Source organism: Botryllus schlosseri, chromosome 5, assembly GCF_051294905.1.
Source record: "Botryllus schlosseri isolate E-star chromosome 5, Bs_hap1, whole genome shotgun sequence".
Lineage (NCBI taxonomy): Eukaryota > Metazoa > Chordata > Ascidiacea > Stolidobranchia > Styelidae > Botryllus > Botryllus schlosseri.
In genome coordinates this window covers 5850738-5869909 of record NC_137240.1, presented here as the reverse complement: position 1 = coordinate 5869909, position 19172 = coordinate 5850738, and the positions used below count along the sequence as shown (strand labels likewise).

At 40.3% G+C, this 19172-nt stretch overlaps 1 protein-coding gene and 2 long non-coding RNA genes across 6 annotated transcripts in view; 1 reads left to right on the top strand and 2 right to left on the bottom strand.

Annotated features, from left to right (window-relative positions):
- The window catches only part of LOC145439675 (uncharacterized), a 79182-nt gene extending 78373 nt beyond the window's left edge, over positions 1-809 (top strand). The window contains exon 5 of the long non-coding RNA XR_013915314.1: positions 649-809. This is a non-coding gene — a long non-coding RNA (uncharacterized LOC145439675). The remainder of the gene's footprint in view (positions 1-648) is intronic.
- The window catches only part of LOC145439661 (uncharacterized), a 129984-nt gene that overhangs the window by 42096 nt on the left and 68716 nt on the right, over positions 1-19172 (bottom strand). The window lies entirely within an intron of this gene.
- On the bottom strand, positions 7667-8519 carry LOC145438772 (uncharacterized). The gene is made up of 3 exons (XR_013915022.1): positions 8203-8519; positions 8049-8171; positions 7667-7985 (listed from the first exon to the last, which is right to left on the bottom strand). It is a non-coding gene; the product is annotated as an uncharacterized LOC145438772 (long non-coding RNA).

Below are 19172 nucleotides of genomic sequence, written 5' to 3'. Positions count from 1 at the left end.
TTTTTTGACATGTCAAAAAAGTCAAAATTAGGTCAAAATTGTAGCGTTGGGTCAAAATTTGTCAAAATTGTTTACAAAGTCAAACATTTTTTGACCTCTGCATTTCGTTTGTATCGTAGATTTTGCGCTGTCGGTGAACTTATCATTTACTATTTTACAACTTGTAGCCTACTTTATAGGCATACCGTTGTAAACGGACCATCGTCTACTCATCGTGAATCATAAATGGTCAAATGAAACAAATAGTGCCATGGTTTTATGGTCAACGTACCGCAAGCTGAAAAATTGTGATATAGACAACATTGTCAGAATGAAGCAACACGGTTTGTCACCAGCAGTGTGAACACAACTTGAGTGTTGTCAGTCAACAAATGCTGCTGTTGAACGTTCTTTCTCCGTTCTTGGCAAGCTACGTAGTACGGACAGACACTTTCTACCCGAGAATGTAGGAAAGGATCTTTCGTTGTACTACAACAAATTTGAATTATTTCCACCAGAATACGTAATGTAACTACTGGAATTCTTCATAGGGCCAGATTTCGTTAAAATACTAGTTTTTCATGTAAAAATCGGTCAGTTTTTGAGCCAAAAACGTTTTTTCAGGCCAATCTACTTTGTAAGGACAGACAGTTCCAACCAGAAATGAAGATAAGTAGTACAATTTTAACATTATATGCGAAAACACCTAATTTGCATACCGTGAGGTCAAAATTTGGTCAAATTTCAGTTTTTTTAGGTCAAAAAAGGTCAAAATTTAGATTTTTTAGGTCAAAATCTTCCGTTTTTTAGGTCAAAAAAATTGCCCTAGTCATAACTCGTCGATTTTCAGGTGCTTCTTACGTGAGATCAAGGAATAAATTACTATGTGGTTGCCTAGCAGCGTCACGATAAGCCTCTGTTAAAAATCTAGAGTTTGGATACATTTGTCGACCAAGAAAACTGATCTGCTGTTGGTCGCGCGGATTCTTGAAAATCACCATATACGAACTCGAAAGACTCAAGTCACGTGCGCCTTTACCCTTGTGATATAGGTTCTATGTGTGTGTGTGTGTGTGTGTAACAAATTGACTTGGCCGAATGATGTGAAAATCTTGTAAAGTAGTCTGCAATTTTCGCTGTCTCAGTCATGAAATCATCCACTATAATCAAGGTGTCTTCAGAGCAAACCTTCAACTCTTCTAAAATATCTAGAACGGCGTGGAATTCTACATTATGCGTCGTATTGAAAACCTCCTGATAATTATTATAACAATATACGACTCTGGATACACTTGGTTAAATCACTGATGTCGCCAACAATATACGACTCTGGATACACTTGGTTTAATCATTGATGTCGCATGCCTAATCAGCTTTGCAACAAAAGTAGTCTTTCCACTTCTTGAAGGACCACTCACAATACAGGCGAATGGGTGGATCAATTCCATCATTTGTTGTTTATTGAAAACTCGATAAAGTGCATGTGTTTATATATCAACAAGGTTGGGAATATCCACTGTTGTAGTCATCTTGTTCTAGTGGAATATACAACCCAAGTAGAGTTCGATTTGACAATTTTCCACGGGTTATGAAATCTTCATCTGTCCCTCGTCGTCAGTGGAAGTTGTAGTGTTACGAACGCTTCAGGTCATCACGCAACTGATCCCGATCTGCAAAATAATAAGAGGATTCATAACACTTTAAAATCCAACGATGTTGCGATGTTGCATACAACTATGGATCTCACCATGGAGCATAAGTTCCGGTGGTCTGCTTTGTATCAACCGGGTAACATCAACGTTGCGAGTTGTCGAACGCACCAAGGTAATCATCTCTACATGTAAACTGTGTAAATCTAATGACAGACTTTAGATAGGTAATAGTGTTATCCATCTGGAAAACAAATGATACATGAACACACAATACAAATAAATCACATCAAACAAACAAAATATACAAATAAAATAAAATAACACACAATTACACATTCAGTGGTAGGGTCGACACACCATCCCCGAGCACTCGACGTTTGGCGTAGAAATAGGAAAATGTTAAACGCTGTTGTTTGTACGTATAGACACCCCCATCTCTACACCGAAAACCCTTGTTCACTCCCCCGGTAGCTTCCTTAGATGTCAAGACACCCATCAAAGTTTCGAAATCGATTTGGTTGGATTTCTGGAGGCCTTTGGAAGCTATTTTTTTCTTTGACCCATCACAAAAGTAATTTTTGGATTGGAGACCGCAAAAAGATGTACCACCTTCATACTCCACTTTCATCAAACCCGGTTGACGAAGGTAATACGCATACGTGTCTTTGCAACACTGTCGCGATCGGTCAAAAGAAACCGGATCAGCAAAAAACTCAGTTCGGTGCTCATCGCAAAAATAGCGCGGAAACCAGTTCTCGTATCCCAGATAAAATTCATCTCTTTTCTCGGGGATAAGAATATCGTCGAATTAGGCTGAATGCGAGAGATAGAGGGAGTCTGTGTCCATCATTAATAGCATGAAGCACTCGTCACGGAAATATTTACACAGACAATCATAAAAAAACGACAACATCTTGAGCTTAGCATTGTTATACACCCAGAATCCTACTTGAATACAGTTACCCCACTTGATCGTTTTAGGTCGCTTCGTTATTTGAAATAGATCAGCGTTCAATTCGGCATATTTCACAAAAAAAACGATCCTTCACGTGGGAGCCCAATTCACTTCTATCGCAGTAGGAGGTGCGTTTGTATTTACGAGGATTCATCAAGACGCGGCCAAAGCTGCTATTTCCGGCTAATTTTTGTGTCAGGGCAATATTCTCCAGGTTAGGGTCGCGGTCTCCAGCTCGTCGACAGTCTGAGACATTTTTCGCAAAGGTGTCAAAACATGTCTTTTTTGTGAATTCGACCGCTTCGTGAATTTTTGATATAATCAACCCGTGCTCTACATACCACTTGATCAAGTCAGAGGTCAACAAGATTTTCTTACCCCAGTATGAAGCAACTAACATGCGCGTGGGTTTGGTGAGTAATTTACGATCAATGGCGAACTGTTTCATGTGACCTGTCAAATGTTCGCGTTATACCATCGTATTTTTGAATATCGGACAAAGTTCAACGAACTTCCTTTGTAAATGCGACGGTGTAAAAATATCGACTGATAAACATCCAAAGAAAGTACCGGTCATTACCATCTCCATCAATTTATGCGCAGTGACAGACTTGGTTCTAGTCAATTGCGGATAAATGCCATTAAGATATCACACACTATCAGGATTTTCCTGTTTCTCCGTGCGCCAGTCGCATTCCCATTTACATATGACTTGATAATTGAGACTTTTGTAATAATCATGAACACGTTTAGTTCGTTCTCGACGTTCCAAGTATTCACAACCAAATCTGCACTGATGTGCATGAAAATAGCACCCAAGAAAAGACAAGATTACCCCTCGACCGGCGGAATTACGATAGAACCCGTCAGCAGGATAATTACGGGCTCTTACGCGTATTTCATGTCCATTAAAAGCATGGTGGACATGTACATTGTGGGTATACGAATACCAGTTTAGCCATTGAGCTGCTGTCTTCCCCCATTTCGGGGCGGTCTTTACAGGTATGAATTTAGTACACTCAGCGTCGAGTGGTTGCCAATGTACCGGGAAGCCAGTTGGACTAGGTTCACTCAAAGCAAAAAGGAATAACGAATTGCTGCCAAGCCCTGTTACATGTTGGGTAATCTGAGCGTTTTCCTTGTAAAACAATTCTTTGATTCGAGTTTCACCCTGCTTTTGATACCGATGGAAAATGACCGACGGGCCACCCACTAAATTGTCTCTGAATAGCGAAACCAGATCCTGGTGTTTATCATTGAACAAGGTGAAATCGCGCGGGATGCTATTGTAAAGATGCCTCGATACAACCCCGGGTAGGGAGACAGCTTCTTTGAATATATCCACACTGAATTGACTTTTGAAAGATTGAAATTGTTTTTCTAACCCCTCAATGAAGTAATGAGTATCGATTGCGTGGTACCATTTGAGATAATCACGTAAAGTGGTCATTTTGTTATCATTCCAAACCTTCAAACAGTTTTCATATTCAGTTGTGGATATATTACGACCTTTTAGCGAGCTGTAAAAGTCGCTGTGGCTAGGTAGAGTCGGATAATCTAACTTTTCCAAGCTAGTCAGAAACTCGTACGGAAAATGACCTTTAGCGGCGCTGCATTTGAACGCTTTCAAATAAGCATCGTACGAGAACCCGGGTGCCAAGTAATTCACAATATCCAAAAATTTGAGTCTGTTGGTTGTCAAAGAGAGGAAGTTGTTACCGCGTTTCAATACACTCAGATTTTCATCAACGAGTAAACCCATCAAGTACTCTTTGAGACAGTTCAAGTCATACCGACCGCCATTGAACGACAAAACAGGGATTTGTTGTAAATATCGCATAAACTCCTCCTGTAAACGTTCAAGTGGTGTTTTTTTTCTCGGAAGGATCGAGCGCTTTCATCTCGGTGATTTTAGATTCGAGCATGTCCAATGAGTGTTGATATTCCATCTGTAACAACCTAAATGACTCAATTTGAATATCATGAAAGTTATCAACCATTTCCGCACACAAGTCGTTTGGGTCGCCGTTTGAGACAATTACATGGGGTTCCAAGTAACCTTCCACATTAGAAGATATACTAACGGAAATGGGAATATGCTTGCACTCCCATGAAGTTTTGGAGGAATCTGGAATATCACACTTCTCAAACATGCTCTCAATATCAAGCGCGATACGGTATTTGAAATAACGAAGCTGGTGAGGAACAAACACCCCTTCCAAATCAAGCTTTTCAAATATATTTAAAGGAGGTGAATAAACACCACCGGGAAACACTTCAACAGGCTCCGTTGTACATTTATGTCTGGTCAATTCGTACTGGTCATTGAAAAATCTTTGACAAACATCGCATCGATAGCTCTCCATATATCGGTCTATGTTTGTTATGAGGCAGAAGTGTGCATTTTCTAAATGTAAGTACACAGGTTTCGCTTCAAACGTACTACGACGCAGAGCACTAGCTTTACCATCAGTCTTGGTGTACACAAATATAGCCACATTCAACAAATCCTCAATATCGTCCAACATGTCAAGAGTCACACCAGATTCTACATTTACACCATACACCGAAGTGAACTGTCGAGCCAAATCTTTGGTATCTTTGCCTAGTGAGTGGGCAATACAGCGAAAAGCACACAGATTGTCATTGTATGGCACAGTGTTTTTTCGGCGTGTAAATGTCAAGATACATCTCGATTGTGTAAGCCCGCGAGGTATTTTAATACCAACACAACCAATCAACAAGCCGACATCTGGGTATACATAGAACCGCAGATTGAAGAGCCAGATCGATTGGACCTCTTGATAAACATCGGCTCGCTTACGATTGATGACGCTAGTATTGCGCACGTGGCTACTGTTTACTACAGAGGTCTCAAACACGCGGCCCGCCAAAGCATTTTGTGCGGCCCGCGACGACATTTTAGATTTTTATTAATTTGACAAAATATAAGTGTCACATATATCTTTTCAGGTTATAAAGTGAAAATTCCCTCTTAAATTGCCCCGAAAGCCTTAAACTATTCATCAAACTTCACTATCACATCAATTGCAAACGCTATACCATGCAGTTGAACATTCACTATTTCGCCACATTTTCAATTCATGATGACAAAACCGGACCCTTAGACGATTCTAGACTGAAATTTGTGAGTTGAACTTGGACGCAACCTTTCTTAGAATTACTCAGACTCGAGCTGACTCGATGACAAAATGAAAATGACTCGAGGGGACTTGGAGTGACTCGGAATGCCATAAATTTGTTAGAACCATGGACGCAACAAACTAATCGCGTATCAGGGAATAGTAATAGATCAGAAGGTCGCAGCTTGGTATTTCGCTAACCAAGCAAGTATAGTCATGGCAACCATTGGCAATCTGTTAGTTACATCTTTGGTCGCTAAACCATGTTATTAAGGCCACTTGAAGGTACCGAATGCCGTAGTGATACGCTCCAACGATGTAACAGCAATGGGTCGTTCGGCGTTCCGGCATTTCAATCACTAGGACAGATTCATTAATATATTTATATTATATTTATGTTTTTTTTTCTGCTCCTATATTTGAAGATATTTGGCCATGAGATTAATAGCCTACTTATCAGAAGTATACCCGAATCCTGGATTGGAATTACAATGCTCAACTTTAAAATGTTTTTATATCAGATCAGTCTCTATTATCAATCTGTTGGATTCAAAATATTCATAGTAGCTGAAACTTATAACCCGATAGCTGTTATGATGGCATCATACACTTGTCCGCCCATATGGTGTCTATATCTTATAGTTAATATATATCAAGTACAACAACAATTCTACTCAAATTGTTATAAATGTGATGATTCTTTTCGTGCCTGGCCTAAATTGATACAAACGAAAATCACATTTTGACGATGTGTGTTCACTGTCAGTCTGCTGGATCGGCTTACTTTCAATAGGAAGATTCATTCCCGCCAAATAAAGCCTACTTGGAAAGACATAGAATACCCCTATAAATGCTGCGGCCCGCGGTGTCGTCAAAACTGGAGAACTGGCCCGCCAGCACATTTGAGTTTGAGACCTCTGGTTTACTACATACGATTCCTCCGCTTGCCGGTTCTGAGTTAAAACTTCTTGGTGTTGGTCCTCGATCTCTGGTGGTGTATTCTCATCCTCAAAAACGTGATTCCGACTGTGTCGACTCATCTCTGAAATCGATATCATGCGAGCGATCAAATTCAGCACTTGGGGAACATTAAACTAGTGTTACTTACAATTTAGTTTCTTTGTCGGTATCTTCCTTGGTTCTGTATACTAAACAAGTGACATATTAAACTACGCTCGCTAATGTCGTGTTATAGCAGATAACTTACCAGAAGACTTTGGTGTTGGTATTAATCCTTGAGTTTGCTTTATCTGGTCAATAGTAAAATCATTACATCATACTCCTATCATTCTTAGCAGTAATAACTCACCGATGAAATTCTTTAATTCCGCGCTTGTTGTGTCTGGTGGATAAACGAATAACAAATTATATTCATAAATCAAAGTACGAATATAGAATAACTTACTCATTAAATCCTTAATCCCTGCACCAATGTAATCTTTATATGTAAACTATTTAAATCTAATGACATTACCGACTTGAGATATGAAGTAATATTATCCACCTGGAAAACAAATGATACATTACCAAACAATACAAATAAATCATATCAAACAAGCAAAATGCACAAATAAATCACAATAACACCACACACAATATATACAAGTACATCTCAATAAAATTCAATGACAGGATTATTTTCTTGGGTCGCTTTGCAAATGATCGAGATCATGAAAAGACACATCGGTGTCGTAGTTTTTTTTTTTGACGTATAAATGGCGTGGCACATCTTGATTGTGCAAGTCCTGGCGGTATTTCGATATAAGCTCAACCAATCAACAAACCATCTGTGGGGTATACGTAAAACTGTACATTAGCCAGACAGACCTACCGGTATTTTGTATCTGGTCGAGAGTCTTGTAACACATCTAGTGCCGTTTCCAACCTTATAGATTCAACAAATTCGTCGAATTCAGCTAGTGATGTATTCGCCACTGGGACTTCTAATACGCTATCGATGTTCGCCGACGCATGAAAATACCGAAATCTCCCAGCCGCGATGTTATGTAAAATGATTCCATACGCGAAATTCACTTTGAAACGGGTCGAATCTGAGAAAAATATCGCTTGGATATCGCGGAAAACATCCGGTAGCTCCCGATCGATGACTCGGATATTATACACGCACCAACTCTGATTCACTACATATGATTATATCGCTTGCCAGTTCTGAGATACAACTTCTTGGTATTGGTCGCCTGTTTCTGGTGGTGTGTCTTCTTCCTCGCGAACGCGATTTCTCCGTCGTCGACTCATCTGTAAAATTGATAACACAGGGTCAAATTCAACACTTTCGAATATTAAACCGGCGTTACTTACAATCTAGTTTCTTTGGCGGTGTCTTCCTTGACTCTTTATGCTTAATAAACAAGTAAAACATCAAACTATATCCGCAAATATAGTGCTATAGCAGATAACTTACCAGTAGACTCGTGTATTCAACTTGAACCAGACTCGTGTATTCAACTTGAACCTTGAGTTTGCTCTGTCTGTTCAACAACATAAAGAATTACATCGTGTTCACTAGTTCTGAACAGTGATAACTCACCGTTTCAATTCTTTGCTTTAATTCAGGCGCTTGTTTTCAAGATTATCTATCTGAGCCTCGACCATTGTATAATAATTATTCCAACTGCTCCAACCAACGTTTATGTCTGCGACAGCGAAGTATAACAATCGGATCGTGGTGTTGTCTATTTATAGATTTAATTCGATAGTAGCACGCGGTTGGACGAAACAATTCAGTGCGCAGGTCATTCGAAATATAGGTCGCGCGCGCTGCGTAATCCTCTTGCAAACAGGCTGCGTTTCCGAATTTCAGAACCGGACGTATTTAGTGTGTCACACAGATCAAAACGCCGCCACGGACATCTGTTTTTCAAAATCACACAGCGCACTGTGCTTTAGTGAATTTCCTGTTTAGCGAAACGGACGATTTTATTATGTCACACAGATCAAAACACCACCACGGGCATCTGTTTTTCAAAATCCGAGTGGTATATTACACCATTTTAACACCTTGTGGTGTCATTCTCATGGTTTACTTTTTCAGTTGATAGTTACATATACTCGGTATGACAACTAGCGCGATTATTGAGAATTACCTTATGTACTATCATAACTTGACAACCCCCGCCTTTAGCGAAACGGAAAAATTCATCCATAAGGTACTAGATTTCTATGTATATGGACAAAACGTGAACTGTGTTCGAAAGTGTGATTTCACCGCATTGATTAACTCGATTCGATCATACGGCATCGACTGGAATGGGGTTTTTAGTGTCATAAGCATTGCGGCGATGAAAAGTGACATACGTACCAGACATGGGGTGATTACTTCAAGAATGTAATCGATTGCGATTACGATTACTTCCGAATGACGCGATTACGATTACGATTACGATTACAGCAAAATCAGGAAGTAGTCGATTACGATTACGATTACATTGGAAAAGTAATCACGATTACTCACGATTACATTCATTTTGCATTTTAGAAGTTATATTGGAAGACAATATATGGATTGCGCTGAAAAGGCCTAATGAGATAACAAACCCCCTTTAAAAAAGATGCGTCATTTGATTGTTACGTCATAATGTACCCATTGCCCATTTTTATAGAGGACGATTTATCGCACCCAACCAATTGCATTCTTACCGGGTCCATGACTGCCGCACCCCAAATTTCCCAATAGGGTGGGGAGCGAGCTCGGGGGGACTCAATAGTATTTCGTAAACCAACAAAAATTATAGAGTATTCTCGAAAGATTTAATTTACTTGAAAATTCTCTCTAGATAAGCTTGATTTTGGAATGCATACGTCTCCCCCTCAACAAAAAAGCATGTATAATTTATAGTAGGCATGCATTTGAAACAAATGGTTGTTTAAAACACATTGTTTAGAACTTGTTTTAAACAGTGTTTTAAACAAAGGCTTTAAAAAAAACTAAATTGTGTTTTTTAATTTGTAAAATTATGCCATAATTGTGTAAAAGCTTTCCACAATAACCACCCGATTTGGCCGACGTACATCGATATGAGATGGTTGGAACCCCTCAAAATATTCGGTTAAACAGTTATAGTACAGATATTTCGTCAACGGAGCTATATTTACCCTATATTTTCAATTGTCAATGTCAATCCACATTGGTGACGTCAAGGCTTGAAAAAAAAATTAAAAAACATGAAAAAAAAATAAAAATCATGTTTTAAACAAGGGTATATTGTAAACATGCTCTCTTTAAATTTATTTTTGTTCTAAATGCAACCCTAATTTATAGCAATAGGCATTTAGGTTCCAGTCAATACCGTGCCACGACACACCAAAAGACATATGCAATTTTGACCAACACGCGACTTCACGAAGTGTGCTACTAAAGAAAGACCTTGGCCGAAACTGAGGGTATGTGTCCATTGTCAATAGCCGCGCTGGGTGGGCGTGACTAATAGTCCAGTCCTTCCAATCCGAGCCCACAATGCAAATGCCACCCGGACACCCACAGAGCATTAAAGACATGACAATTTGAGTGTGCGTCTCACGAAAGTTTTTCTTTTAGTCTGCTACGTTAGGGATACAACAATATCTTTTGATTATATAACATACCGGAAATCACGAATTAACTACATTCACTAAAGTAATTATAACAAGATAACAGACGTTATAGTTATGAATTACGTGCCCCCAGCTCTACAGGTAAATCTGACCATCGGGGGCTGAGAGAGAGAGAGAGAGAGAGAGGAATAAAAATTAATAATAATGTAATGCGATTACCAATGTTATTGACGAAATTCAGTCTTCAACTTTAAATTATCACCCTATGGGGGCCACAAACTAACGTTTGGACTGGGGGACGAATAGCTGTTTTGGTCCTGATTCTAGCTACAACCCACGCTAACATGATGTATATTATATAAGCCCATGGCTATGGCGGCAGGTCCCAATGTTGAGTAAAGAATTATGAAATAACGATTAGCGCATGTTTCAAATAGAGTAATATGAGAATAACATGAAGAGAACATAAAATTCTGCCTTCATTTTAATACAGATAATGTACGGCAAGCTGCCGCTACGAGAAACGTCAAAAACGGCTCGGTTGTGATATATATCAGCAACCGTTGATTTTTATTGCTTCGTTGTGGAAACCGTAATGTTATATTTGACGAGTACAAAATTTCAAATCTCTGTCCGTTGTACGTACGTACTACATAGGCCTACTGCTCGCCAAGCAGCAACGGTCAAACTGCGTTTGCATAACCAAACATCAATACACAAGTTACTTGGTAGAGTGGTGATTAATTATCCTGCCCCTGGGTACTGGCGCGTGGAACGGGTTGATAACCTGATATACAGCACGGCGGGTGTTCTTACAATCACGCGAATGTACGTGACGTACATCGAATATCTATTTACTGTGGATACTTCTTACGCAATGACTAGCAAAGCTAATAGGCTACTTCTGACGTAATAATGAGCAATGGCACCTAAAAATCAGACGTTTGTGTTATCATGAACCTGATATAATACATCTTCCTTGTTCACGAATGTTCAGTTTATGTCATAGTCCATGTACAAATAAAAAGTAATCGTTCTTTCACAAATAAATCGATTAGATATGGGAAGTAGTCGATTACGATTACGATTACTTCGGGATTTTTTCGAATGTAATCGATTGCGATTACGATTACTTGAAAATGCTGTAATCGTCGTAATCGATTACGATTACTAATCGCGATTACCCCATGTCTGATACGTACCCTAGCGGTGTACAGAGATTTAGCAACAGACATCTTGAATACTCACTACAGTACATTGATAAGTGACAGGGTAAGAAGAAAATTCGTGTCGTTTGTCACTTGTGAACGGCATCCTTTCTTACAGAACACCTGTAAAGTTTATTTCAATCTAAGTCTATTCACACGGGTCATCAGGATTATACAAAGACTGTTAACTCACTCAATACCACGCACCTAATTCTATAAATATCGACGGATTTGCTGATGACTCTCACTTTACCAAACGATATGACATCGAACAGCGTCAACAGTATGCAAGTCGGAGCAACTTCAAATTTCCACGTCGGTGTCAAATTCGTTTCATCACCCAAAAGAGGTGGCGTTAGTCAATATCTCAAAGGTATATTCATCGACGGTAATAATGAAGAGATATCTTTCACGTGTTTCAATCATGAATTGTTCGGGAACATTGAGAAAGCATTCTCCAAACGAAAAAAACTCATGGTCAAATCCGGTTGGGTCCAAATTGATAAATTTACTGGAAAACCTGCTGTATTACTGGGTCGGGCTTCGTCAGTAACCCTGCTTGGAAAATCGAGACATACGACTGGAGAATACCCATTATTGACCTGCGAATCGGTATACGGAAATAAAGATGAATACGTATCGATCGCCGCTACGTGTGTTTCTCGAGAGGAGACGACGGTTAACTCTGACACCGGAAAGAAGTTGAAATTATATAGTTTTACATTGAAAGATGATACTGGAGAGGTGGTGCTGGATCAATGGACCAAAGCCTCGCTCGTACCCGGGAAGAAATATCAACTCACTCGTGTTAAAAACTGTGTCGGCAGATTGAAAATCGATCAGTTAACTAGACTTGTCGAATTGAAAGAATAGTTTGCATATTTGTATACCACAATACAATATTTCATTTCACGTAAAATGTTTGACCTATGTGATTCGACAACTGGGTTAGCGCGGTGTTGTTCTACTGATCGAGGTGTGAAAATTGTGCTATCGCGATGAAGTTGCGACTGTGAACAGCAGACTATTCTGTAGGTGCGAAACAGCGGTATATGGAAGGTGTGAATAATCCGATCTGAAAATATTATTCAGGTTACGTAGGAATCAATAGCGAGGAAAGACTTGAGTTAGAACATGATCGGTCATTTGTCACGACTAAACTACGACATCATATATAATAATTTACGATATACACATTAACAAAGGTTCATTCACATGACTATTTACTTGATACATATTCAACACGAAGTACGACATACCAACAACGAAGCCGGGTGCGACCGATCCCTATACTGAAAAGGGTTACCGTGCCACCACAAGACACAATAGCCGCTTGCCACCCCCGCCATAAGACATAAGAACCGCTTGCCGCCCTGGATTTCCCAGCCGCTTGCGACCCCCGCCATAAGACATAAGAGCCGCTTTCCACCCCCGCCATAAGAGGCAATAGCCGCTCGCCACCCCCGCCATAAGACATAAGAGCCGCTCGCCACCCCCGGTTTCCCAGCCGCTCGCCACCCCGCCTATGATACCCCATGCAAAAATCACCAATGTGCCACCGATCGTATATACTACTCGCGTTCACGCAGAAATTTTAAAAACCAGAACCTTTCAGCTGTTCGCACCATCTCTACCCTAAGGATCATATCGCGTGAGCATGTATTGTATTTTTGAATGCAATTCTATTCAATAAAATTGTCTCTTATGTCTCTATATATGTTTATCTCTTTATTTATGCTGTACACCGCAATGGTGTGGTGTGCTTTCTCATCCGACTATGATGTTATCGACAGTGGATATGGACTAATTATGACGTCCCAGAGACTTTGATTGCATACCCACACAAAATGACGGTACGGCGCGACGGCCCTTAAGTGTTCATAGCTGTAACGGTTGTTACGGACTACTGACTGAACTATTTGATAGTTGTCGGAGCTGGAGCAGTGGTATCAATGAGCTCCGGAGCTGAAGCCGTGGCTAATTCATGATAAAAGAGAGCCCAGGAGTGCAGCAATTTCAAATTTACACCTGCTCCAAAGCCCTGATGGTAGCGCAGAAAAACAATGGTCAAGTGAGGTACAAATGGATGTGGCTCATACATTGTCTGGTAGCCCTAGGTTTGTGTTTAAAACAAAATTCAATTTAAAACAAACATGTTTAAAACGAAGCCTTGTTCCAAAGATTTTTTCTTCTTCTTTTTTTAAGCCATGACGTCACACATGGTCAATTGTGACGTCATATTGGAATGATATTCACAATTAAAAAGGGTAAATATAGCTCCTCTAACATCCGACCCCTGTAATAAACGGACCACAAATATCTTAAACCAGGACTACATCGTCGCAGCATTTGACGGTCGGCAGTCCTCATCATAGAAACATTAATTCCGTTCCAATGATCTTTATCTACGTACTATAGCTGTTGAGCCGACTATTTTGAGGGTTCCAACCATCTCATAATTATGAATATGATATAAATATGAATATACTATTCAATTGTATATTGAGGTTCTGTATCTCCAAGAATCTGTTCATCTCATAATTATATACATCGGCTATATCAGGTGATATTCGTCGTCCGTAGGCTCATACAACATGTTTTTGGGAAGTATTTACATAATTATGGCATAATTATACAACTTTTTAAAAAAGTTTTTTTTTCCAAAAAGGTCAAGTTTATTTTCCAAAGGGCATTTGTTGTATATTGTATACTCCGGTAAACAATGGATAGGCAAAGCATTTCCAGTGTGACATCATATCAACACTAGGGAACGCTAAAGAGTTTCCGAAATTGAGACACGAAAATACGGTAACTCTAGAATTACAGTGCACTTTAACAGAATAATCACGATATATGCCTCTTCAATAGAATATCCAGATCCACTCAAAAACCACATTGTTAGCTTACATTAAATATCTTATATACATGAAAGGTTTAATACTCAGACGAGAACATTGAAACATGCCACCTCTTTACTTAACATAGGCCAGGGGTTCCTAACGTGGGCGATATCGCCCGCAGGGGGCAATTTTAAGATAGAAGGGGACGACAACACAACAGGGGGGCGATGTGGAGGGCGAAATGTTGGAATGTCCTGAGAGATATAGGATATGGTACCGATGGATCAAGAATTGCAAAATGATCTCTGGCTCCCAAATCTTCAGCCTGTAAAAGCACACCTTTTGCTGGCTCAACTCTTTGATACAAGCTCTACCTACCGGATATATATACAACGTGACTGAAAAAGTATTGGCGCTTCTTCGATATACGTCCGAGATCGAAGCAGTGTTCACCATGACACCCGAAAGTGCTTCCCATGAACACGGTATAATTTTTTTTTAATTTGAAGAGACGGATATTAGGGTTGGGGGAATGGAGATATTAGGGTTGGATGTGGGCTAGGGTCAAAGTTGAGGTTAGGGTATCCCGAAATTAGGGTTGGGGAAGGGGGATATTACGGCTGGGATGGGGATATTAGGGTTGGGAGAGAGGAGATATTAGGGTCAGGGGGGGGGATATTTGAGTTGGAGGTGGGTTAGGGTATCTCAAGATCAGATTTGGGGGGAGGGACACGATATCCAACCCTAATATCCCACCCTCTCCAGACCATAATATCCCCCAACCCAAACGTGGGATATTCCAACCCGATCTTTGACCCTAACCCACATCCAACCCTAATATACCCCTCTCTTCCAACCCTAATATCTGCTTCCCCCAACCGTAATCTTGGAAAACCCTAACCCACATCCAACCCTAATATCCCCCCCCCAACCCTAACATCCCACTCTCGCCTAACCCTAATATCCCCCTCTCCTCCAACCCTAACATCCCCCTCCCCTAACCGTAATCTTGGGAAACCCTAACCCCAACTAAAACCCTAACACACATCCAACCCTAATATCCGTCTCTCCAAAGGCAAAAAAAAATTATTTTGACGTTAATAAAATTGTATCGTGTTCATGGGAAACACTTGTTGTTGTCATGTGAAGGACTGTTCAAAAAATATTCCCCTCTCCCACTATCTTTTCCTGGCTACGACTTTGTGCGTAAACCTCACCGAACGAATGGGTCTTTTCAAAATTAATCATATTCATATATAGTTGACTGTACCTCTTTTGTTTCGGACATGCCCGTAGAGCAGCGGTTCTCAACCTTTTTTGACACGCACCCCCCTTGGCGATGGTCAAAAACATCGCGCCCCCTGACCCCCTTACATTTATCGTCATGTCAAAAAGAGCACATCATCTAATACAGAGGTGGGCAACCTTCCTGCAAATCATGTCCGCATTTCGATTACTTATGTAGCCTAAGGCCGCATTCCAGCAGGGCATAGCCGCAATGAACGATCTGGACGCAAAATGCATATGGTAAACTGTCCATATTCATTCCCGGTGAACTCCGGACTATTCTACTTTTCACAACGGCCTATCGTACGCACCGAAATCCCCAGTGCCAATGTTATGAATAGTTGCTGGGAGCGCATATTGCCGCGCAGAGCGCGAAAATTTTTGAGAGTTGCGAATGAATTGTTATTTCTTGAGGATTCCCATTCCTGCTCCAATTAAGAAGGGCGCTACGGCATTAAAATCGAAAAATGAAATCTTGTTGAATTGCGCGAAGAAAATTTTAAGAGTAAATAAAATCTCTCGAAAATTCAGGATCAGTTTTGGAAATGAATTAAATTGTGCTGATTTATAGCCAAATTGAGGGCGAAACCGGGCAACCTAAATTGCATATAAGTCTGTCTTAGGCAGTGCAGTTGGCCAGCTATCAACAACAGCTACCTAGCGCACAGAGATTTAGGCTACTGCCAAAGCTATAAAGTAATGAATGACTTGCACGTTGGAATTTCTCTAAATCTTCAAAGAATATCAAAAATTTGCTCAAATGAAGTTTAAGTCAGCCTATACTCCGCTGAGCGCGACTGCTGGAGTTTGAGTTTGTCAAGCTTTCTAGAATACGAATTAAGTTTAATCTTCAATAATCGTATCTTCAGAATGGTTGTGAAACACATGTTTAGTCACAATTTATACAGACATTGACTAAATTGACAAAAATCTCTCGCGCCCCCCAGGTTGAGAACGCCTGCCGTAGAGCAAATAGGATTTACAGGCACTAATATATGGCTGAGAGTTTTGGATACATTTTTTCCAAGGCTGCTGAAGCGTAGTCTCCATAAATTTCTTCTTGGAGTCGGAGTCAAAGTAGGTGTTGGTCGATTCATGTTGATTTAATATCAAATCTTTCTTTTGAAGCAATTATTAGCTTAATATTGTTCTCTTTTCGCTAAATTCTTTACATGTATTTCTGTTTTATTAGCTGTTCCATCCGCCACAGGTTCAAGCAATAGGGCCATTACGCACAGTTTCTCCTGATAGGCAAAGCAAGATAAATAAGTATTTATTAGGTACATATTATTGCAATGGGAGACCACGATATTCTAAGTCTGAGGTTCTCAAACTGGAGGCGTTAAACCCACTGAAGAGGGCGCGAAACTGCGGTCAACTGAAATTGTTTTTCGCGCTTTGCTCGATTTAGTTGCAATTCCAAGTTAGAAATCTGTGTTTTGTCCGAATTTCATATTTGTTGATTCTCTCAACAACAGTCATAATCTTTCATGCCATTAAACCATCCGTTGACATTCCACGCTTTCCGCTAAAAAAAATTTTTGGTTCGAAAAAACGATCAAGTCCAACTTCCCTATCCTGTAACATGGCGACGAAATTGAAAAAAATTGAAGTCCGAAAAAAATTTCGGAAAATAAAAAAAAACCTCGGCCAAACACCCCCCACGACTAGGCTCACGCGAAATCTGGGACCGATCCGAGCAAGTATAGCCGGTTGGCCATAGGGCCGCGTGTTTTGGGGTAGGCGACGCGCGTCAAAGTTGCGGCAGTTATGTCGCCCACATTAAACTATAGGCGAGTCCAAACTCTCTTTAAAATGCATGGGCCACGTTAAAAGGTCTGCTCCCGCCAGGCGGGTCGAAAGGCCCCCGTGCTACAGCATAGTTATTAGCGTCATTAGCTTTTAGCTTCATTAGCTTTTCATTAGCGTACTTTTCATTAGCTTACTTTTTCATTAGCTTACTTAGCTTTCCAGTAGCTTCATTAGCTTTTCATTAGCTTACTTTCCATTAGCTTACTTTTTCATTAGCTTAATTAGCTTTTCATTAGCTTCATTAGCTTTTCATTAGCTTACTTTTCATTAGCTTACTTTTTCATTAGCTTAATTAGCTTTTCATTAGCCTAATTAGCTTTTGATTAGCTTCATTAGCTTTTCATTAGCTTACTTTTCATTAGCTTACTTTTTCATTAGCTTAATTAGCTTTTCAGTAGCTTGCATGTACAAAATAAAGGCACCCATAGATTTGTGATTACGTTCGCGTTCACAGTGAACCGTTTGTAAAGATTCGTGTTCACATGAATCAGAACCGATCAAGCGTGCGCACCGTCCCTAGCAATGGTACATCTTTTGTATTGATGGTGGACATAAAGGATTTTCAGTTGACGACCTCAGTTAAAGGTTCATTACAATCTTATACAAAAACATGCTGTATAAATTCCTAACAACAATAAGTAACCTGATATTCCTGGTAAAACCGATCAGTTTTACTCTCAAATTTGTGACAGTAAAGCGCTTCTAATTCCTTAATTCGCAGTGACCAGCCGTGCTTTGCATTTTCCGGAGTACGTCTCCGCCATGCCATCAACGCCCCTTTCAAGGTGGCGAGATAGAGCATAGTGGTATAATCCGCGGCTGCAACACCAATGGGTGCGGGTTCGAGTCCGACTTCCGAATTCCGATACCTAGGTGTTGGAGATTTACCTATGCTCCTTCTCGCCACCCCATCCGCGTCAGCTGTGTATTTAAAAAAGCCTAGAGGTGGGCCGTGCTATAAGTCGGCAGTTACAGAAAATAAGAAGAATATCGGCCTGGTGTAAATGACCAATGATCGTAGTAGTCGACAAACACCATGAATACCCCCCCCCCCCCCAAAAAAAAACACCCCTTTCACCTCCAACGCCTTTAGTAACCCGCATGTCCTCGTAGTTATAGGAAGGAACTGGCGGGGCCTTATTTGGAACAACGCTGAAAACAGATCCGGAAAATACTATATAAACATTCACAGTAAAAGTTGGGTACCAACGTATTCACTGTTTCGTAAACTTGTTGAGGGTCTGGTGGACTGTCGCGATAATCTTCCATAGATATGTCATGTGGAATCGGCCCCGACTGCGACCTATAACAAGCATTTATTATGTCTACGCAGAATTTTAAGAGATCCTCCTTCGAAAAGACCATCGTAAACAAGCACATTTCTAACATTAGTTGACATTTACATTACTTGCATATAAATAATCCCCGAAGACAGCAAATACCGAACATGCTCAGACCTGTGTTGGGATGCAGTCACCGCCTTCGAGTCACAAGTGTCATTAAAAAATTTGACTACAGCCAAGTCAGGTCACGAGTCAAATCGCAAAGTCGTATCGAATTTTCGAAGTACAAGGCTTGATTCAAGTCAATAAAATTTGCAAGATGAAAGAAGTACAGAACTACGGATTGAGTAGCGATTAATTTTGAATCCAGTAACAAATATTGAGTTCATTACACCATCAACGGGGCGCAGTATATGTCACATGCACGCACTTAGAACTGCTAAACTACTTTGCCGACTGCCA